The 22,424-nt window shown below is 44.0% G+C and overlaps 2 non-coding genes across 2 annotated transcripts; both read right to left on the bottom strand.

Moving 5' to 3' along the window:
• Positions 1–1,019: 1,019 nt before the first annotated feature.
• Positions 1,020–1,092, bottom strand: trnav-aac (transfer RNA valine (anticodon AAC)). Its single transcript has one exon. It is a non-coding gene; the product is annotated as a tRNA-Val (tRNA).
• Positions 1,093–13,091: 11,999 nt separating this feature from the next.
• Positions 13,092–13,162, bottom strand: trnag-gcc (transfer RNA glycine (anticodon GCC)). Its single transcript has one exon. It is a non-coding gene; the product is annotated as a tRNA-Gly (tRNA).
• Between the last annotated feature and the right edge of the window lie 9,262 nt (positions 13,163–22,424).

Below are 22,424 nucleotides of genomic sequence, written 5' to 3'. Positions count from 1 at the left end.
TCATTTATAAAGCCCTTATACAAAAAGTCCCACTGTACCTAACATGATTACTGAATTTTAGACATTACTAAACTTTAGACATACGAGTTACCACACCCAGTCTCATGGATGGCTAGCTCTGGAAATTCCTTTGATCTCTACGGAGTTAGCTAAATCAGGTTTTAGTTTCTTTGCACCTTATTTGTGGAACAATCTTAAAATTGTTCTTACATTTGATGTTTTGGTGCCTCGACGCCACTTCAGAAAGCTGATTGATGAACTTTTTACTGATGAATGTGTTTGTTTTTTTATGACCGTGTTTTTCTTTCTGTTTGCAGTTAGTATTTATTTTTTGATGTGTGCATTTTCTGTAATTGTTTTTAAACCCAAGGGCCAAATGGGCCAATACTTCCAGGAACGCCTATTTGAAAAGCAGTTTCTAGGCATCTTCATACTAAACAATCTTCGGTAGAACTTTCAGTCAAGCACCAGTCCTCAAGAGAAACTTCATAACAATATTGTGACAACATGCAACACATGAACACTGGCCTGGAATACAATGACATTGCGAAAGTATGCAAAAAAAATAGTAGGAAACAACTTTGCCATCATTACGATGTTGTCAAATTTACTGTGGACAGATGGCAACGTTACCATTCCCTAGCAAAGTTTGTAAAAAAATACCAAGCAAAAAGACCTGGTGCTCTCCCCTCACTCTTAGCTAGCTGGCTAACGTTATAACGCATCTTCAAGTCAATCTGACGACATCACAATGAAGACAAAAGGTTTTCCTCACAATTTTTTGCCTCCTTTAGAAATGTAATTGTATTTCCAAGCTACTATAATGCACTTTTGACTAAATCTTAATCAACACCAGTTAACAATACGTTGAGTATAATGTTCAGTCGGGAGTCAGTGTCCCAAAGAATGTTCAAAACAATAATGGTACAATTGTGCAACACATGAATACTGTATTTATTTGTTTGTTTATTTTCACACATTGGCCATAGATTAACACTACTATTTACTTTTTGAAAATGTGTTTCCGCCCGGTCTCGAACCGGGGACCTTTCGCGTGTTAGGCGAACGTGATAACCACTACACTACGGAAACTGAGCATGACATGCAGAAGTACTCCAAATACACCTATTGCATATTAACTTGCCCTATAGAATACAGTAGCTTCTATACAGCAAGTTCTCATTTACACATAGATATAGGTTATTTTAAGAAATGCTGAAGACCGTTTTGTATATATTTACAGTTGAAGTCAGAAGTTTACATACACTTAGGTTGGAGTCATTAAAACTCGTTTGTCAACCACTCCACAAACATTGAAAAAGGTTCAAACAAAAGAGTATTTCTCCCCGTCGGGGAATTGAACCCCGGTCTCCCGCGTGACAGGCGGGGATACTGACCACTATACTAACGAGGATTAGCTGTAAACGACATAATGGTTTTTATAAGACTGCTCATCTAATTATCGTTTTTAAATAGCGATTTATCTTTATTTAGGCTATTCAGTTAAGAAAAATACTTATTTACAATGACGGCCTACACCGGTCAAACCCGGACGATGCTGGGCCAATTGTGCGCCGCCCCATGGGACTCCCAATCACGACCGGTTGTGATACAGCCTGGATGTGATGGGTTGTAATTATAAACGGAGGTACAGTGCCTTCAGAAAGTATTCACACCACATTAACTTTTTCTACATTCTGTTGTGTTACAGCCAGGGGTGAATGTAAGCTCATACAGTCCAGTATGGTGTCCCGCAAAATAAATAGTGGGGGTATGCAGTACCAGTAAAACATGAGCCTATCACAATAATTAAAACGAAATGTCAAGAAAACTGTAGGCTATAACATCTCTTTATCATTACCGCATGTCAGGCATGAAAAATTAGCGAATGGCTTGAACCTAAGCCCCAAAATGCGATGTGGTTAGACGAAAACACTGAGATGAGTGGCCAACACAGAGGCGCGCAGACAACAGTGGTGCCACATCTGCTCCTGCTACGCCCTCTGGTGTTCATTCGGTGTCTTCTTGGCCTGCAGTTACTCCCCCTGTACACCCTCTCTCTCTCCCTCTCTGTGTGATTGTGTGGTTGGAGACAGGTGTGCTGGAGTCAGAGCAGATCCCTACCAACTGCAACTCGTTCCATAATCAAGACTTCTACAAATACTCAGTCTTGATCCTTCCACCTGGCCAGATTGTAATCTCTGCTCATTTACTGCTCTGTCTCTGGCTCCTGTCTCCCGGTCCACATCTCACCACCCAACTACTTGCTCTGGATTTTACTCACCACCACTAACTTGCATTCTCCTTGGGACCTGTTTACCCTGTTCTACTCAGCTAACTCAACCTCAGTCTCCACATCTGTTTTTTATGCAACTCATCCAACTCCACATCTCCCTGTGTAACAATAAATATTTTGGTTCATTCATCCCTGTTTCCTCATCTGAGTCTGCTCTTGGGTTCCCCTGTGTCACTCCGCTTAACAAGTGGATGTATAAATGCTGGCCTAATGACAATCGCAAAATGTCATTACACTTTTTGGTGTTTTGTGTAACAGATGTCTCTTTCCCTTCACCACTGTTTGGAGGCTGGAAATACTGTATGTTGTGAGTGGATGAACATGCACATGTATCCTAGCAAAGGCGTCATTTGAAGTGATTGACAATCAAATGAAAACATCATGACTGGTTGTGTTGATGCCACAAAGGTAATACCTTTTAAAGGTCAAATGACCAATCTTTACAACTAGGTCCAGAGAGATCCTATTGGATAAATAGGGATTCTATGTAATTCTATTATTAGCGACCAATTTGACAGAGCGTGAAGAATTTTTAAAAGAATAATACAAATATTGTACAATCCAGGTGTGCAAATCTCTTAGGGTGGGTTAAACCAACATGGTTTAAATTAATCTAGGATTAGAGATAATCTAGGTTTTGTAAATGCAGGTTTATAATTAATCAGAGATGTCTTGCACCACTTAATTTTAAAGCTGGATTAGTAAATCTATGAATACCGGTTTAAAACTATGATTAGTGACACCAATATATGAGGTATTTCGTGAGTTGAAACGAAGTAGCTAGCCTACTTGACAAATGAGGCCACAACATTGCTGTTCCTTGATAAAATAATAACAATGTAATGTTAGAATTAATGCAACTCCATCGTGAAAGGTTCTCATGGGTTGGCTGATTTGAAATAAAATCCGTTATTTGCCAGTACTAGACAGAAAACGAATTTGTTAGCTACTGTAGCTAGCTAGTTTATAAACCAAGCTAGCTAGCATACAACATTATTTATTATTCTCGTTACTTAACGTTATTTAGCCATTTATTATTTGTCCGCTAGCCACCTGATCATTTATTTGAGCAACAGGCTTAAAATGAATCTAGGTTTAAAGCGAAAACTAAACTTAGATAAGAGGATCAATTTAATTTAACTAGGATTAATTTAAAACAATTTTTAAAATGTGGTGCAACAAGATTAATAGATAAACCTTGATTTAACCTAGTTTAACAGTTAATCCATGTTGGTGCAACCCACCCTTAGAGACTTCCCCAGAAATACTCACAGCTGTAATCGCTGCCAAAGGTGATTCTAACATGTATTGACTCGGGTGTGCGAACATTTAAACATAGAAAAAAATCCCTAACAGAAAAACTCTTATTTTACTAACTTAAAATTAAAAGTGCAGTTACCACACAACTACCACTAACAGGCCCCCGATCATCATCCTAAAGGTACATTTTTTTATTAAACAAATACCTAATGCAACAATGCTGTAAAGTATAAGATCTGCATCTTTTAAATTACTTGACACGGATATAAAGTGCTCAGCACGTCATCGTTGTTAACAGTTGGGAAAATGGCAGAGAGTGAGAAAGTCAAGCGACAGCAGTGAATTTCTGTATGGCAATAGGCTACTTTTAGAAGTTAAATGAGAAGGTGATGAAATGCAAACTTTGCATGGTGGAATTGAGCTACAATGGCAGTACAGGTGCACCCGTTGCTGGCATCGGTGTGATAAGACACAGAGTGAGAAAATCACAAGTTGATTTGCAGCCATGGTCAATTGTAAAAGATGTAGGCTTCAATACCCTAATGGCATATCTAGAACCCGACTTGTTGGACGTTATTTGTCACACGTGCCGAATACAACAGGTGTAACCCTAACCGTGAAATGCTTACTTACAAGCCCTTAACCAACAATGCAGTTCAAATACAGTTAAGAAAATATTTACTAAATAAACTAAAGTAAAAAAAATTATATCTTAAAGTAACACAAGAAAAGTACGTAACAATAACGAGGCTATCTACTGGGGGTACCAGTACCAAGTCAATATGCGGAGGTACAGGTTAGTGGAGGTAATTCGTAACATGTAGGTAGAGGTAAAGTGACTATGCATAGATAATAACCAGCGAGAAGCAGCAGTGTAAAAACAAGGGGGCGGGGGGTTCAATGTAAATATTGTTCAGCAGTCTTGGGGGTAGAAGCTGTTAAGGAGCCTTTTGGACCTTGACTTGACGCTCCGGTACCGCTTGCCATGAGGAAGCAGAGAAAACAGTCTATGACTTGGGTGACTGGAGTCTTCGACAATGTTTTGGGCCTTCCTCTGACACTGCCTAGAATATAAGTCCTGGATGGCAGGAAGCTTGGCCCCAGTGATGTAATGGGCCATACGCACTACCCTCTGTAGCGCCTTACGGTCAAATGCCGAGCAGTTGCCATACCAGGCGGTGATGAAATCGGTCAGGATACTCTCAATTTATTTTATTTCACCTTTATTTAACCAGGTAGGCTAATTGAGAACAAGTTCTCATTTACAACTGCGACCTGGCCAAGATAAAGCAAAGCAGTGGGACACAGACAACAACACAGAGTTACACATGAAATAACATGGAATAAACAAGCCAATAACACAATAAACAAGTCAATGATACAGTAGAAAAAAAGAAAGTCTATATACAGTGTGTGCAAAAGGCATGAGGAGGTAGGCAATAAATAGGCCATAGTAGCGAAGGATTACAATTTAGCAGATTAACACTGGAGTGATAACTGAGCAGATGATGATGTGCAAGTAGAGATACTGGTGTGCAAAAGAGCAGAAAAGTAAATAAAAACAGTATGGGGATGAGGTAGGTAGATGGGGTGGGCTATTTACAGATGGACTATGTACAGCTGCAGCAATCGGTTAGCTGCTCAGATAGCTGATGTTTAAAGTTGGTGACAGAAATATAAGTCTCCAGCTTCAGCGATTATTGCAATTCGTTCTAGTCACTGGCAGCAGAGAACTGGAAGGAAAGGCGGCCAAATGAGGTGTTGGCTTTGGGGATGATCAGTGAGATATACCTGCTGGAACGTGTGCTACGGGTGGGTGTTGTTATCGTGACCAGTGAACTGAGATAAGGCGTAGCTTTACCTAGCATAGACTTATAGATGACCTGCAGCTGGTGGGTCTGGCAACGAATATGTAGCGAGGGCCAGCCGACTAGAGCATACAGGTCGCAGTGGTGGGTGGTATAAGGTGATTTGGTAACAAAATGGATGGCACTGTGATAGACTGCATCCAGTTTGCTGAGTAGAGTATTGGAAGCTATTTTGAAGATGACATCGCCAAAGTCGAGGATCGGTAGGATAGTCAGTTTTACTAAGGTGAGTTTGGCGGCGTGAGTGAGGGAGGCTTTGTTGCGAAATAGAATGCTGATTCCAGACTTGATTTTGGATTGGAGATGTATAATATGAGTCTGGAAGGAGAGTTTACAGTCTAGCCAGACACCTAGGTATTTATAGTGGTCCACATATTCTAGGTCAGAACCGTCCAGGGTGGTGATGCTAGTCGGGCGGGCAGCGAATGGTTGAAAAGCATGCATTTGGTTTTACTAGCGGTTAAGAGCAGTTGGAGGCCACGGAAGGAGTGTTGTATGGCATTGAAGCTCGTTTGGAGGTTAGTTAGCACAGTGTCGAAGGAAGGGACAGAAGTATACAGAATAGTGTCGTCTGCGTAGAGGTGGATCAGGGAATCACCCGCAGCAAGAGCGACATCATTGATATATACAGAGAAAAGAGTCAGCCCGAGAATTGAACCCTGTGGTACCCCCATAGAGACTGCCAGAGGTTCGGACAACAGGCCATCCGATTTGACACACTGAACTCTGTCTGCAAAGTAGTTGGTGAACCAGGCGAGGCAGTCATTAGAGAAACCAAGGCTATTGAGTCTGCCAATAAGAATACGGTGATTGACAGAGTCGAAAGCCTTGGCCAGGTCGATGAAGACGGCTGCACACTACTGTCTTTTATCGATGGAGGTTATGATATCGTTTAGTACCTTGAGCGTGGCTGAGGTGCACCCGTGACCGGCTCGGAAACCGGATTGCACAGCAGAGAAGGTACGGTGGGATTCGAAATGGACAGTGATCTGTTTATTAACTTGGCTTTCGAAGACTTTAGAGAGGCAGGGCAAGATACATATAGGTCTATAGCAGTTTGGGTCTATACTGTCACCCCCTTTGAAGAGGGGAATGACCGCGGCAGCTTTCCAATCTTTAGGGATCTCGGACGATACGAAAGAGGTTGAACAGACTGGTAATAGGGGTTGCAACAATGGCGGCGGATAGTTTTAGAAAGAGAAGGTCCAGATTGTCTAGCCCAGCTGATTTGTACGGGTCCAGGTTTTGCAGCTCTTTCAGAACATCTGCTATCTGGATTTGGGTGAAGGAGAAGCTGGGAAGGCTCGGGCGAGTAGTTGTGGGGGGGGTGGAGCTGTTGGCCAGGGTTGGAGTAGCCAGGTGGAAGGCATGGCCAGCCATAGAGAAATGCTTATTGAAATTTTAGATTATCATGGATTTATTGGTGGTGACCGTGTTACCTAGCCTCAGTGCAGTGGGCAGCTGGGAGGAGGTGCTCTTGTTCTCCATGGACTTTACAGTGTCCCAAAAAGTTTTGGAGTTAGAGCTACAGGATGCAAATTTCTGCTTGAAAAAGCTAGCCTTTGCTTTCCTGACTGACTGCGTGTATTGGTTCCTGACTTCCCTGAACAGTTGCATATCGCAGGGACTATTCGATGCTATTGCAGTCCGCCACAGGATGTTTTTGTGCTGGTCAAGGGCAGTCAGGTCTGGAGTGAACCAAGGGCTATATCTGTTCTTAGTTCTGCATTTTTTTGAAAGGGGCATGCTTATCTAAGATGGTGAGGAAATTACTTTTAAAGAACGACCAGGCATCCTTGACTGACGGGATGAGGTCAATATCCTTCCAGGATACCCGGGCCAGGTCGATTAGAATGACCTGCTCGCAGAAATGTTTTAGGGAGTGTTTGACAGTGATGAGGGGTGGTCGTTTGACCGCGGACCCATAGAGGATACAGGCAATGAGGCAGTGATCGCTGAGATCCGGACTTGAAAACAGCAGAGGTGTGTTTGAGGGCAAGTTGGTCAGGATAATGTCTATGAAGGTGCCCATGTTTACAGATTTAGGGTTGTACCTGGTGGGTTCCTTGATGATTTGTGTGAGATTGAGAGCATCTAGCTTAGATTGTAGGACTGCCGGGGTGTTAAGCATATCCCAGTTTAGGTCACCTAACAGAACGAACTCTGAATCTAGATGGGGGGCGATCAATTCACATATGGTGTCCAGGGCACAGCTGGGAGCAGAGGGGCGTCGATAACAGGCGGCAACAGTGAGAGACTTATTTCTGGAGAGATTAATTTTTAAAATTAGAAGTTCGAACTGTTTGAGTATAGACCTGGAAAGTATGACAGAACTTTGCAGGCTAACTCCTCCCCCTTTTGCAGTTCTATCTTGATGGAAAATGTTGTAGTTGGGTATGGAAATCTCTGAATTTTTGGTGGCCTTCCTAAGCCAGGATTCAGACACAGCAAGGACATCAGGGTTGGCAGAGTGTGCTAAAGCAGTGAGTAAAACAAACTTAGGGAGGAGGCTTCTGATGTTAACATGCATGAAACCAAGGCTTTTTCGATCACAGAAGTCAACAAATGAGGGTGCCTAGGGACACGCAGGGCCTGGGTTTACCTCCACATCACCCGAGGAACAGAGGAGGAGTAAGATGAGGGTACGGCTAAAGGCTATCAAAACTGGTCGTCTAGAGCGTTGGGGACAAAGAATAAAAGGAGCAGATTTCTGGGTGTGGTAGAACAGATTCAGGGCATAATGTGCAGACAGGGGTATGGTGGGGTGCGGGTACAGCGGAGGTAAGCCCAGGCACTGAGTGATGATAAGAGAGGTTGCATCTCTGGACATGCTGGTTATAATGGGTGAGGTCACCGCATGTGTGGGAGGTGGGACAAAGGAGGTATCAGAGGTATGAGTGGAACTAGGGGCTCCATTGTAAACTAAAACAATGATAACTAACCTAAACAACAGTATACAAGGCATATTGACATTTGAGAGAGACAAAGTGAGGCATAACGCAATCACAGGTGTTGATTGGGAGAGCTAGCTAAGACAACAACGGGTAAGACAACAGCTAACAGCTAAAACAATAACAACAGGTAAAATGGCAATGAATAGGTTGAGAGGGTCAGTTAACTACACACAGAGCCTGAGTTCGCGGCTGGGGCCGACAGATAATGTGGTGATGTGGACACCAAGGAACTTGAAACTCTACCCGCTCCACTACAGCTCCGTCGATGTTAATGGGGGCCTGTTCGGCCCTCCTTTTCCTATCATCCACGATCAGGGAGAGGTTGTTGTCCTGGCACTACACTGTCAGGTCTTTGACCTGGTCCTTATATGCTGTCTCATCGTTGTCGGTGATCAGGCCTACCGCTGTTGTGTCATCAGCAAATTTAATGATGGTGTTGACTGCTTGGCCAAACACGACTCCGTGGGTGAACAGGGAGTACAGGAGGGGACTAAGCAGGTACCCCTGAGGGGCCCCAGTGTTGAGGATCAGCGTGGCAGACGCGTTGTTGCCTACCCTTACCACCTGGAGGCAGCCCATCAGGAAGTCCAGGATCCAGTTGCAGAGGTAATCCGTCTGGCCCTCGTGGCTTTGTGAATGTTGACCTGTTTAAAGGTCTTGCTCACATCGGCTACGGAGAGCGTGATCACACAGTCTTCCGGAACAGCTAGTGCTGTCATACATGCTTCAGTGTTGCTTGCTTCGAAGCGAGCATAAAAGGTATTTAGCTCGTCTGGTAGGCTCGTGTCACTGGGCAGCTACCAGCTGGGTTTCCCGTTGTAGTCCGTTTAAGTTTGCAAGCCCTGCCACATCCGACAAGCATCCAAGCCAGTGTAGTAGGATTAAATATTTTTCCTCTATTGACGCTTTGCCTGTTAGATGGTTCGTCTGAGGGCATAAAAGGATTTCTTATAAGCGTCTGGATTAGTGTCCCGCTCCTTGATAGCGGCAGCTCTAGCCTTTAGCTCGGTGCGGATGTTGCCTGTAATCCATGGCTTCTGGTTGGGATATGTATGTACGGTCATATCACTGCAAGGAGCCATCACATTCATGAGAAGTGGGACATGACTGACAACTTGGAGAAGAGGCACACAACAGAGAACCTAAAGCGTTATTAATACCATCGTTGCTTAGTGGGTGGGGGCCAGCCATAAGGTGAGCGAGCCCCATCTGGTAAGTTTTCCACTAGTTGCCACAGCCATAAAGTCAAAATTGTCTATATCGGTACATTGAACTGCATTGCCCCCCTAGTGGTCATACGCAGAACCACATCTAATTTGTGAAAAAATGTGCAGTTTAAACGTTAAGATAAATTCTACATTTGTCACATCCCTAGTGTGAATACTTATGTAAATGAGATCTGTAGTTCATTTGCAATACATTTGCTAAAATGTCTAAAAACATGTTTTCACTTTGTCATTATGTGGTATTGTGTGTATTGATGGGTGAGAAAAAAGTATATTTTTAATCCATTTTGAATTCAGGCTGTAACAACAAAATGTGGATTAAGTCAAGGGGTTTGGAAACTTTCTGAAGGCACTGTAGCTAGCTAACGTTTTTCGTTTGGCACAATCTGAACATTTTAGCAGAGAGATTAAACAGTGAAACTACACTTGCTCTTTTTGTCACATAAACTGAAATTAGGGGAACTATTTGAATTTTAGCATTCAGGAAATGGCAGAGCAATTTCTGCATAGTGCATCTTTAAATCATGATGTACCTACCTAAAAAATATATGTATGAAAAGGCAACAAATCATGATGTACCTACCTAAAAAATATATGTATGAAAAGGCAACAGGACTTCCTGACTGACCAAGTCTGTCCATAATAAAGCGCTTCTCTACCTTCTTAACAGCACTATCATCAAGGCAGGTCCTACAGGCTCTAGTTTTGTCGCACCTGGACTACTGTTCAGTCGTGGAGTCAGGTGGTGCCATAAAGAGGGAAAATTGCATTTGGCTCAGAACAGGGCAGCACAGCTGGCCCTTGGATGTACACAAAGAGCAAACATTAATAATATGCATGTCAATCTCTCCTGGTTCAAAGTGGAGGAGAGATTGACTTCATCACTACTTGTATTTGTGAGAGATATTATAAGCACTGAGCTGTCTGTTTAAACGACTAGCACACAGCTCAGACACCCATGCATACCCCACAAGACATGCCACTAGAGGTCTCTTCACAGTCCCAAGTCCAGAAAAGACTATAGGAGGCACACAGTACTACATAGAGCCATGACTACATGGAACTCTATTCCACATCAGGTAACTGATGCAAGCAGTAGAGTCAGATTTGAGAAAAACTGATAAAAATACACCTTATAGAACAGCGGGGACTGTGAAGCAACATAAACATAGGCACAGACACACGCATGCACACACATGATTACATAGGCACAGACACACGCATGCACACACATGATTACATATGCACAATTTACACACGTACACATGGATTTTGTGTTGTTGATATGTGGTAGTGTTGTAGGGGCCTGAGGGCACACACTTAGTGTGTTGTGAAATCTGTTATGAATGTATTGTAATGTTTTTAAGATGTTATAACTGCCTTAATTTTGCCAGAGCCTAGGAGGAGTAGGTGCTGCCTTGGCAGAAGCTAATGGGGGATCCATTATAAATAAAAATAAGTCAACCACAGGGATCGGAGCAGGTAAACATACGACAAGAAGTGGTAGAGGGAAGAGAGGATAATAACAAAATAGATGGATTAGCGTCACAAAAACAATGTGCATGCTTCAATGGGCCAGAAGTCAGTATGTTGTGATTCTGGATGGCCAGATAACTAGCAACAATGACAAGAAGCTGCCATGTAGGGAATCGTAACTGGCTCGTTTCAGCTAGTTTTATCTTGTTCTTGATACCATGTCTTGTTTTGAGGTGTTTTAACTGATATCACATCTATGTTAATATGGCAAAAATTCACTAGCTAGCTAACCAACAACTGTAACAATATATTTGAGAGACAACAAGTGCTCATTATGCACATTTATTTATGTTTTCAATAAACATTGGTGTTACGTTCCCCAGTTGGTCTGATCATCTCGCCACCTTGAAAAGTGTGTTTCAGCGGTTGGAGAATGCTTCTTTAACCCTCAATTTGGCCAAGTGTGAGTTTGGGAAGGCTACTTTGACTTACTTAGGGAAGCAGGTGGGACGAGGTCAAGTGCGCCCAGTAACTGGCAAAGTGGAAGCAATTGTTGCTTTCCTGCTCCCACGACTCGCCCCCAGTTGCGCAGATTCCTGGGGATGGTAGGGTACTATCGTACGCTCTGTAAGATTTTTTCAACGGTAGTAGCTACCCTTAAATCTCTGCTAAGTCCCAAAGTACTTTGACAAACCTTTTAAGTTGGAGGTAGACGCTAGTATAGTGGGGGTGGGAGCGGTTCTCTTGCAGGAAGATGAAGAGGGAGTGGATCGGTCCGTCAGTTTATTCTACCGTAAATTCAACTCATGTCAGTCAAGGTACTCCACCATTGAACAAGAGACGCTGGCTTTATTAATAGCCTTACAGTTTTTTGAAGTATAACTATGTGGGCTCCAGTGCCTTGCCTGTACTGGTCTTCACGGACCATAATGGTGTTTTTGAAGTAAATGTACAATCAGAACCAGCGCGCTCTGATTGTACAATAATACAATATACAGATTAAATATGTGAAGGGTTTGGCGAATGTGGTTGCCTACGCTCTATCACGGGTTTAGTAACTGGGGATGCATGTTGGTTTTTGTTATTGCAAACTAAGAGTTTGCAGGTTTTGGGGTGGGCGTGTTACGTTCCTCAGTTTCTGTGTTGTGGGTTTGTGTATTTCAGGAAATGGCTTCCTGAATTCCCCCACGCAGCTGATTGGTCGGCCCCATTGCAGATTGGAGCTCTGATCCCGCCCTCGAGTTAGGGCAAACAGCTGTCGGCAATTACAAACTCCTTCTGCAGCTGGATAAAAGCCAGTGTTCCTTTGTTAGGAGAGAGCTTCTTGGATGTCATGTGTTGGTTGTTGCTCAGAAACAGAATTGTTTAACGTATTTTGTAGTTGCTACTTCTGCGGTATGTGTGTGCGCGCCAATAGGACTTAGTGTTTTCCATTATTGAAATTGTTAACTTTAAATTTGTGTTATTGTGTTTCATTTGTTCCCGGGGGGAAGGGGAAGGCACCTTGGGAGTGCTTAGGCAAGAGGCCTGCGGGCATACATATACCCGTACTATGTACTCTGTCTATGCACACTAGGTAAGACCCGGGCGGACCACTCCCTGTAGTTTGGTTAGCGCGCCAGGTGGCGTTAAGGTTAGGTAAGTAGTGGGTAGGTAAGGTAGGAGAGAGGACTGTAACTTCTTTCTTTGGTTTTATTCCATCCAGCCCATTTTCCCCACATTACCGTGTTAAGGAAATAAATTCCCAGTAAACGGTAACATTCTCTGCCTCTGTCATCCTTACCCGCACCTACAATCACATACCTCTTTCACTCCACGGAGTTGTGTGTAGCAGGGTGTTGCGTTCCCTCCTCCAAGAGGCGTGCGTAACAATTGGAGACAAAATATAGTTTACATGTCAACAATCAAAGCCAACCTTGTCTGTTTTGCCCCATGGTTGCGCACGTGTCGGTTTTGTTGCTCAAGCACCAACCTACAAATAACATTGGTTGACCGAAGCAAAACATACTAATGCATTGGCCGGGAATCGAACCCGGGCCTCCCGCGTGGCAGGCGAGAATTCTACCACTGAACCACCAATGCTTAGTACTACATTAAAATATTGACCTATACAACAGTGATTTATGCATGGCAGCAATTATTTTTGGTAAGAATACATGAAATACAGCCCTCATCATTTGCATCTCATTTGGACAGCTGGAGAAAGATTAGAAATCAATAAATACATCAATAATATGACCACTAGGTGGCGCTCTAGCTCGGAGAAATAGCCTAAACCTGGGAGGCCAAAATAACTTCTCCACAAAACTGTTGCTACCACATCCATGACGTGCAGATTGCGTTGCAGAGAATAATGCAGTTTACCAATCATGCAATTTCAACAGTTTTTTTTGTCTCCATAAAATGCTCAATCCAAACAAAACAGGTACACTTGCGATTAGCCCCAGTCACTTTGTATCCAATGGTTTAAATAAATTATCGTTTTTGCATGTGATGGGTTGTAATTATACACGGAGGTACAGAGCCTTCAGAAAGTATTCACACCACATTGACTACATTCTGTTGTGTTACAGCCATGGTCCCGCGAAAATAGTGGGGGTATGTCGTACCGGTAAAACATGAGCGTATCACAATAATTAAAACTAAAATGTCAAGAAAACTGTAGGCTATTACACCACTTATCATCACCGCATGTCAGGCATGAAAAATGAGCGAATCATCACCGCATGTCAGGCATGAAAAATGAGCGAATGGATTTGAAAACTGGTGGAACCTACGCTCAAAAATGCGATGTAGTTAGAAGAAAACACTGCAATTTTGCCAAGGCAGAGATGAGTGGCCAACACAGAGATACGCAGACAACAGTGGACGCATAAATTATTGCCTAATGTGAGTGCATGAACATGCACATGTATCCTAGCAAAGGAGTCCCTTGAAGTGATTGACAATCAAACGAAAACATCATGACTGGTTGTGTTGATGCCACAATAAAAAGGTAATACATTTTAAAAGTTAAATGATCAATCTTTACAACTAAGCCCAGAGAGATCCTATTGAATTAATAGGGATTCTATGATTAGCGATGATCAACAACCAATTTGATGGAGCTTGAAGAATTTTTAAAAGAATAATGCAAATATTGTACAATCCAGGTGTGCAAAGCTCTTAAAGACTTATCCAGAAATACTAACAGCTGTAATCGCTGCCAAAGGAGATTCTAACATGTATTGACTCAGGGGTGTGAATTAGGGGCGTGAACGTTTAAATATTGAAAATAATCCCTAACAGAAAAACACATATATATATATATATATATATATAGATTTTCCCAAGTGGGTGGGGTTAAATGTGCAATGCCTGTCATTGGCCACATGCACAGCAAACACTTCATATCCCTTGAAAATAGTCGTTCACCCTTCAGAGGTCAGAGAATTGTATAATTCAAAAGAGTGGTAATGAAGAGGTAGAGAGCGTGTGGGGAATGTTTAGCTGTCACATGTTAAATCCCTTGATACCAATTGACTAATGTTTCCAAGTCCCGAAGAATTCAGGCTGTTCTGGAGGAGAAGGGGGGTCCGACCCGTACTAGATGGCCACTGAGTGTATACTGAGTTTCAATATGGTAGATACTGTAGTCATTGTGTGTGTATCAAGTTTACAAAGTATAATTTCAAATTTACCAAAGTTTCATACATTCAACTTCTCAGATGCAGTTTTCAAATTCAGTTCTCTAAAGTGATAATTCTTCGTTTTGTAGGCTAACAACCAACCTCAAATTTGATCCTCACAATTCTCACAAAAAGCTTATTCCTCTCAAATGTGTGTACTTCCCTGTTAATGAGCATTTCTCATTTACCAAGATAATCCTGACAGGTGTGGAATAACAAGAAGCTGATTAAACAGCACGGTCATTACACAGGTGCAGCTTGTGCTGGGGACAATAAAAGGCTACTAAAATCTGCAGTTTTGTCACACAATAAAATGCCACAGATGTCTCAAGTTTTGAGGGTGCATGCAATTGGCATGTTGACTGCAGGAATGTCCACCAGAGCTGTTGACAGAGTGTAGCGGGTTTCTTATGCACCACAGGAGAACCAAGAAATGAAGAGCGACACCACGGCTGTCTTTTAGGCTTTTATGTTGATCTGCAATAGTATTGTGAAAAGACAGGACAGGAACACATCAGTCTCCAATGCACCACCTGACAAGTTGTTCTTTCTCTCTCAGTGTTTTCTCAGACTCTCACAATCACACTCATACATAAAGCCATAATGTATAGTATAAAATAATAACCAGTCCTTAATACAAAGAATGTATAATCTTAATTCTTAGACAATAGAACCATACCTGCAATAGTATTGTGAAAAGACAGGATAGGAACACATCAGTCTCCAATGCACCACCTGACAAGTTGTTCTACACAGGAGCATGAAGAAAAGTAAAACACATATCCTGTCTCACATCCCCAATACATTGCTAGGTGCTTTCAGTGTTGATAGTAGCAAAATACAACAACTCATGTACAAAACCACTGCAACACAAACAAGTTACAACGTAAAATCGCCTTAGAGGGCAAAAACTACATCCCCCATAATGCAACACCATCACTAGTTGGCAGCTCAGCTAGCCGTCTGCATCACAGAAAGAAAGGCATGCTAGCTAGCAACACTTTTAGCACTCTGTAACTATATTAATAACAACAATAAAACTCTGAAAGTTACGTGTTTCGATAGTCTCACATCCCCTTATAACAATATCTACAGCATTAACCTTGGGACGTTTTATTTATTTCACGTTACGGACTTCTACAAAGGAGTAATCTGCAACCCCTACCTTTCTCTCTCAGTGTTTTCTCAGACTGAGGAGAGCGGGAGCTATGGGTAGTACCAGGGTGTTAGTAGGTGACGTAAGCACCCAGATAAAATAAAATAAATTTAATGAAACAAAACCTGAAGATATTAACATCATTCAGCTACTGTAGCTGCCTACCTAACATCAACAGGCATCACCAGTAGCGCAACAATTAAAATTAGAAACCAAAAGTAAAGTTCCTGGTGATCATAGCGATCTGACTCCCCCCTTCTGTCTGAACTTGGAATATTCCTGTTCGCGGGCTTTGGCCATTGACCCTCAACCTGATTGTTCTGTTCTGCGTTGTGTACTATTCTAATAATTTGAAGTTTGCTGGAATAACCATTTTAACTCTACAACACTCACCCCTTCTTGATTTCAGCAAACTTTAAGACATAAGGTAAGAGTTTTTCCTCCACAGGGGTAACCTTGACCAAGAGTCGTCCAGAAGGACAGCAAAGAGACTTTGCCAGGTAGAAATATGCGCATATACATACAACCTATGACCCCCTAATAAAGTATTTCTCATTTCCTTAATCTATCCTCTGGCTTCTGTGTCACTGGGGTACTGTCACTTCAACAAAAGTTGATAAGGCTTGAATCAGGGCGGCTAGATGCTGTCTTTTGTCCGGCTCAGCAATCACTTGACTCATTGACTCTATAAGTCTTCTGACAGGCTTCACAACTCTTCCAGTTCGAGTTCTCAAAGTGCCTTCACTTGGTCTCCTGACTGTATCAGTGGGCTCAGACGTCTGGCTGTTTCTGCGCTCTACCTCTCTCTGGTTACTCAATCACTTCTTAGTAGATCTTATGCATACAGAGCCGCTGACTGATGAACTTCTACTGCTGATGCCATCTAGACTGCTCACTGACGTTGCTTTTCTACTTGTGTCATCTTCAGAAGAATCACTTGAATCATCACCAGGCATCATTGAGGAGCTTCCTGTGCTTGATTTAGCTGCTTGTCCTGAGATCATGTCCTTCGCTGGGCTTTGAGGCGCAGCTTCTCTCATGTTCACGCCATCTTCCGGTCCCGAAGATTTTTGACCTTCAGCTTCCGTGGGCCCCTCAGGGTTCTGGCCCTCGAGAATCCAGACAGCAGTCCTTCGATCCTCTGAATCCTCATCCACATCGAATACCGGTCTTTCGTCACCGCTGTCTGCGTTTATGTCCTCCTCTGAAGCAGTAGAGGCTACTGTGGACATCTCGTCTGTCTGTCCCACCGGCAGGAAGTTCACTGGCAGTATGAAGTTTCGATGAACTACTTTACTCTTCTTGGTAGTAGGATCTTCGACTCTGTAGATGTGCACAGACGGGTCTTTCCATGTGATCACATAGACCGTTGAATCCCACAAGTCGGCAAGTTTACCTTTTCCTCTTTCCTTTCGGTTTGCCAAGAGAACTCGGTCCCCAATCTCCAGGGCAGTACCCTTCACTCTCTTGTTATACTGCCTTGCTTGCTTTTTCTGAGCTTCAGTGGTGTTGGCCTGAGCGATCCTGACAGCCTCTCGCAGGTCCTTTTGGAACGAGTCAACATACTCGTCATGAGTCAACATGTCTTCGTGTTTCAAGGTACTTCCAAACATGATGTCCACTGGCAGCCGTGGAATTCGGCCGAACATCAGGAAGAACGGTGTGAATCCTGTCGTTTCGTGTGTGGTACAGTTGTACGAGAAGGTGAGCGTCTGTATCATCTGGGGCCATCTTTCTTTTGCTCTCGCTGGCAACGATCGGACCATGTTTCCGAGCGTGCGGTTGAATCTTTCCGTCTGACCGTTGCCCATAAGATGATATGGAGTGGTATGGGACTTTTTGACTCCTGAGACTTGTAGCAATTCTGCGATTAAGTGACTCTCAAAGTTTGCTCCTTTGTCAGAGTGTATCCGCTGGGGGAACCCATAGACACAGAAGAACTGGTTCCATAACTTCTGGGCAACCACCTTTGCTGTCTGGTTCGGGCAAGGAAACGCATGTGCCAGCTTCGTAAAATGATCTGTGATGACGAGTACATCAACGCTCTCTCCATCCCTTCCTTCTGCTGACCAGAAGTCTATGCACACCAGTTCCAACGCTGTGCTGGTCTGAATAGATTCCAACGGTGCCCTAGCCTCTGGCTCCATTGTCTTGCCAACCACACAGCGCTTACAGTAGGAGACATACTTCTTCACTTCCCCTTCCATTCCAGTCCAGAAGAACCTTTGACGTACCAAATGGAGTGTTCTAGTCTGGCCTTGGTGGCCGGCTTCATCATGGGTTCCCCTCAGAACGATGGCTTTAAGGGAGTCTGGCACCACCAGCTGGTACCTCTTCTTGACAACTCTGTCCTTAGATCTTCGGTAGAGGATCTCATCCTTGATTTCAAGTTTATCCCAATGCTTCAGCATTCTCAACACTTGGGCAGTCTCATGAGCCCTCTCTCTCCGCGAAGGTCTCCTCCTCCTCTCAACAAAGTACGCCACTCGGGCCAGCACCTGATCCGCCTTCTGTTTTCTCCGTATCACATCAGGAGAAAGGACTGGAAGAGTAGCCACTCCCCCTTCATGCTGAAGGATGCTGGCAGAATACTGGGCTAATTGGAATTTGCGCACTGGCACACTCGCATCCCACTCCAGACAGGATTCCAAAACTGCTTTCACTCCTTCAGAAGAGACTTGAGCCAGGATCTCACCACCTTGGATATTGACTGACAGTTTGAATGCGTCCTGGATGGACTCTGAAGTCACATACTCTGGGAACTCACTTGCCTTCCTAGCTCCAACGAACGGCTGTCGACTAAGCAGGTCTGCTGGGACATTCTAGGGCCCGGGGATGTACTTCAAGTCAAAGTCGAAGGGGGCCAGTTTAGAGACCCACCGCTGCTCACAGGCATCTAGCTTTGGTTTCGTCATTATATATGTTGTTATCTGTTAGGACTGTGAATCTATTCCCCTTCAGCCAATGGGTGAACTTATCACACACAGCCCACTTAAGAGCGAAGAACTCTAATCTGTGTGCTGGGTAACGGGACTGGGACCTTGACAGAGTCTTGCTTGCAAAAGCTACTGGTCTGGGCCTACTCTCACACTCAAATGTCTGGCTAAGTACTGCACCTAAGCCATCCATTGATGCATCTGTTGATAGGAGAAATGGTCTGTTAAAGTCTGGGTGAGCCAGCACGGCTGTTTGGGAGACAGCAGCTTTTAGCTTCTCCAGCGCCTCCCCACATTCAGAAGTCCAGTCTTCAGGTTTCAGACGTTTATGGGCCATGCCATGAGGTTTTCCTTTTTCTCCTTTCCGCTTACTTTTCTGTCCTGCAATCAGACGAAACAGTGGTTTGGCTAAACGTGAGAAACTCGCAATGAAGTGGGAATAATAGTTTGCCATACCAAGAAATGATCTGACCTTGGTGGGTGAAGGTGTTTTCCCATCATTTTCCATCAGGTCAGCTGCTGTGATGTCGTTGATTGCAGACACTTTTCCTGGGTCAGTTGCAATGCCCTCTGCCGTGACGATATGGCCTAAAAACTTGACAGATTTTCTGAGGAGGTAACATTTTTTTGCGCTAGCTTCAGGTTGTGTTCCTTAAGGCGGGAGAACACCATTTCGAGACGTCCAGGGCTTCCTGCTCAGTCTTCCCGAAAACCAGGAGATCATCCAAGTAGCACAGGAGGGACAAGTATTTCTGGTCGCCGAAGATCGAGGTCATCATTCTGGCGAATGTTGCTGGGCTGTTACATAACCCCTGAGCCATTCTGTTGTACTCAAATAAACCCGTGGGTGTTGTGCACACTGTGTACTTGCGGTCATCTTCATGTATGGGGATGTTGTAGAATCCCGAAGTCAAATCCATAGTACTGAAGAAGCAGTTCCCCCCTAAAGCAGCGAGAGCATCGGCTTGATGGGGCAATGGGTATGCATCTTTCTCTGTCCTCTGGTTCAACCATCTGAAATCAGTGCAAATTCTCAACTCTCCTGACGGCTTCCAAAACCAGGACAAGGGGGGAGGCCCACTCACTACTGGACTTTCGGATGATGCCCCACTCCTCCATTTCCTCCAGCGTCTGTCTCAGTTTCTGGTAGTCGGATGGAGAGACCCTCCTGTACGGCAGCCGGAAAGGCTTTTCATCTTTGAGTCGGATAGGGTGGATGACGTTCTTCGCTTCTCCACAGTCAAGTCGGTCCCTGGAGAAGATGCCTTCATACTGAGCAATAAGGTCCACTAGTTTTCCTTTCCACATGTCAGACACTTCACAGGACTCTATGTCAACTTCTTTTAAGCCCAACTCTTCCAACTTTTGTAGATACTCCTTCTTTGCCCTTTTTCCACTAACTGAACATTCTTCCCCAGCTTGGGTGACATTCTGAAGGGCAGACTGGACCTTACTGGGGTTCTCAGCATGGCTGGCATAGAGCTCTAGGTCTTCTAGGGCTAGGCATGGGTGCACATCGGCCAAGTTTGTGTTACGGCGGAGAATAATAGGGTGGTCCAACATGTTGATCACTTTCATGGGGACCCACTTGTCACCCCTCAAAGGACATACAGTGTGTCCTACTAGGACATTTCTCGGTGCAGATCGTGCTGTAGTGGCCTCTATGACTACAGTACTACCGACTGATAGCGGCACCTTTTCTTTCAGTTTTCCCCAGACCAAATGTTCATGTTGAGACATGAGAGTCACACTCTGCTTGAGCATTACAGTTCCCACTTTGTCTGGTATTTTGTCACCGTGCCAACGGTTCACGTTGGCTAGCATGCTGAGTAAAAGTCCATGTGAATCTCCTTTGGCAGGTTTGGAGAGGCTGTCCCAATACCACTTTGTTTTCTTAACCTGTTGCATTATGTGTTTTATGGCGTTCGATCCAACTATCATGTCATCTGTCTGTCCAGGTACAACTAAAACAGACACTGCCATCTTGCAATCTAAAAGATCAATGTTCAAGTCATATTCATACTTAGGCTGTGCCTGGTTGCCCCCACAGCCTACAAGAACTACTTGAGTTGGCTTTCTAGACTCTGGTTTTATCACATTACATCTCAGAAGTGTGTCTTCAGCTGACTCACTTAACGTACAGGTCATAGACCCACTATCTATCAGAGCTTGAAGTTCTACAATTTCTTGCACCATTACTGGAACATAGAAAAGACTGTCATTACTCTCTATTTTCGGATAAATCACCTCAGTTTTCATTGTGTTTCCAGTCCTTATATCTGTAGTGTTCTGTGGAGGTGTAACATGTTCGCCCACACCGCCCCCCTCTTGGCGTGAGCATGTTAGTTTAAAGCGGGGCCAGGGGGAGCCTCGGCAGTTGCCTCTCCAACTTGTTTTCTTGTTGGACATTCAAAGCCTCTGTGGCCTGTCCTGTGACACTTGAAACATAACCCCTCCTTAAAGCAGTGCGACTGAGTTGAATGGTCTGAGGCCTTACAAATTCTACAGGGACCAGCAGCAGTATTAGTTTGTGGCGTTCTGGCTGAAGTTCTCCTTTGATTTTGTTCCTGGGTTGACAGGAGCTTTTCCAGGAGAGAAATCACTTTGTTCAATGGAGCCTGATCACTGTTAGTGGGTGTGGCTGAATTATTTTGACCAACTGCATGTTGTTGAGTCATACACCAAGCGTCGGGGGTCATCACAACTTCTACCTTGGCAGTACTTTGCGCCCTGTGTCTGGCTGATTGTTTGTCTCGGTGATGGCTGTCAATCATTGCCTGCAAATCTCCAACGGTCCAATTTTCAATAGGCCTGCACCTAAGAGCGGCATATAGTGCCGGATCAGGGCAGTGCTTAACAAACATCATGGTCACCTCGTGACCTGGATCATCCACTCTTTTTCCCTGTCTTTGCAAGCACTCATTGGCAAGGTCAATTGCTTTGTTCAGTCTAACCCAATAATCCAAGCAGCTCTCTGACTGTCTTGGTAAGGTTTCATAGAAGTATCCTAATGGGATTGTTGATGAGATTGCCTCTCCAAAGTGCTGCCTCAAGATATTGTATATGGCTTCAGGATCTCTGCTTATGTTAACAAGAGGGTTTCCACGGAGCCCAATTCTGACTATGTCTTTAGCCCGCCCCATCAGTCTGTCCTGTATTTCTTGCCCCTTTTCTGATATACTGCATCCCTTCTTTTTCAAGTAAGCTTGCATAAGTTCTTGCCATTCAGTCACTGTGCACCGGTCTGTGCTATCACCCCGGAAGTGGGGTGGTTCTCTGACGTCTGACTTCAGAATTAGGTTGACCTTTGACCAATCAGGTATTTCTACTATTGGTTGGGGAGGGGAAGTGCTTGGACCAGCCCCTGCTAGACTAGCGGCAACTTGATTACCTATTTCACTGCCCAGTTGTTTGACTAACTCTGCTAGGGCTTGCAATTGGGTTCGGTTTTCATTTTCACCCCCTATGGCCTTCTGGGACTCTTCACTGTCATCGTTGCCTGGTTGGCTACTGCTAACATGCTCTGGTTGGCTACTACTAACACTTGGCACTCTAGTGTCGACTGCTGGGTATCTAAGAGGACT

This window comes from Salmo salar, chromosome 10, assembly GCF_965601325.2.
Source record: "Salmo salar chromosome 10, fSalSal1, whole genome shotgun sequence".
NCBI lineage: Eukaryota > Metazoa > Chordata > Actinopteri > Salmoniformes > Salmonidae > Salmo > Salmo salar.
This window is presented reverse-complemented; position numbering and strand designations above follow the sequence as displayed.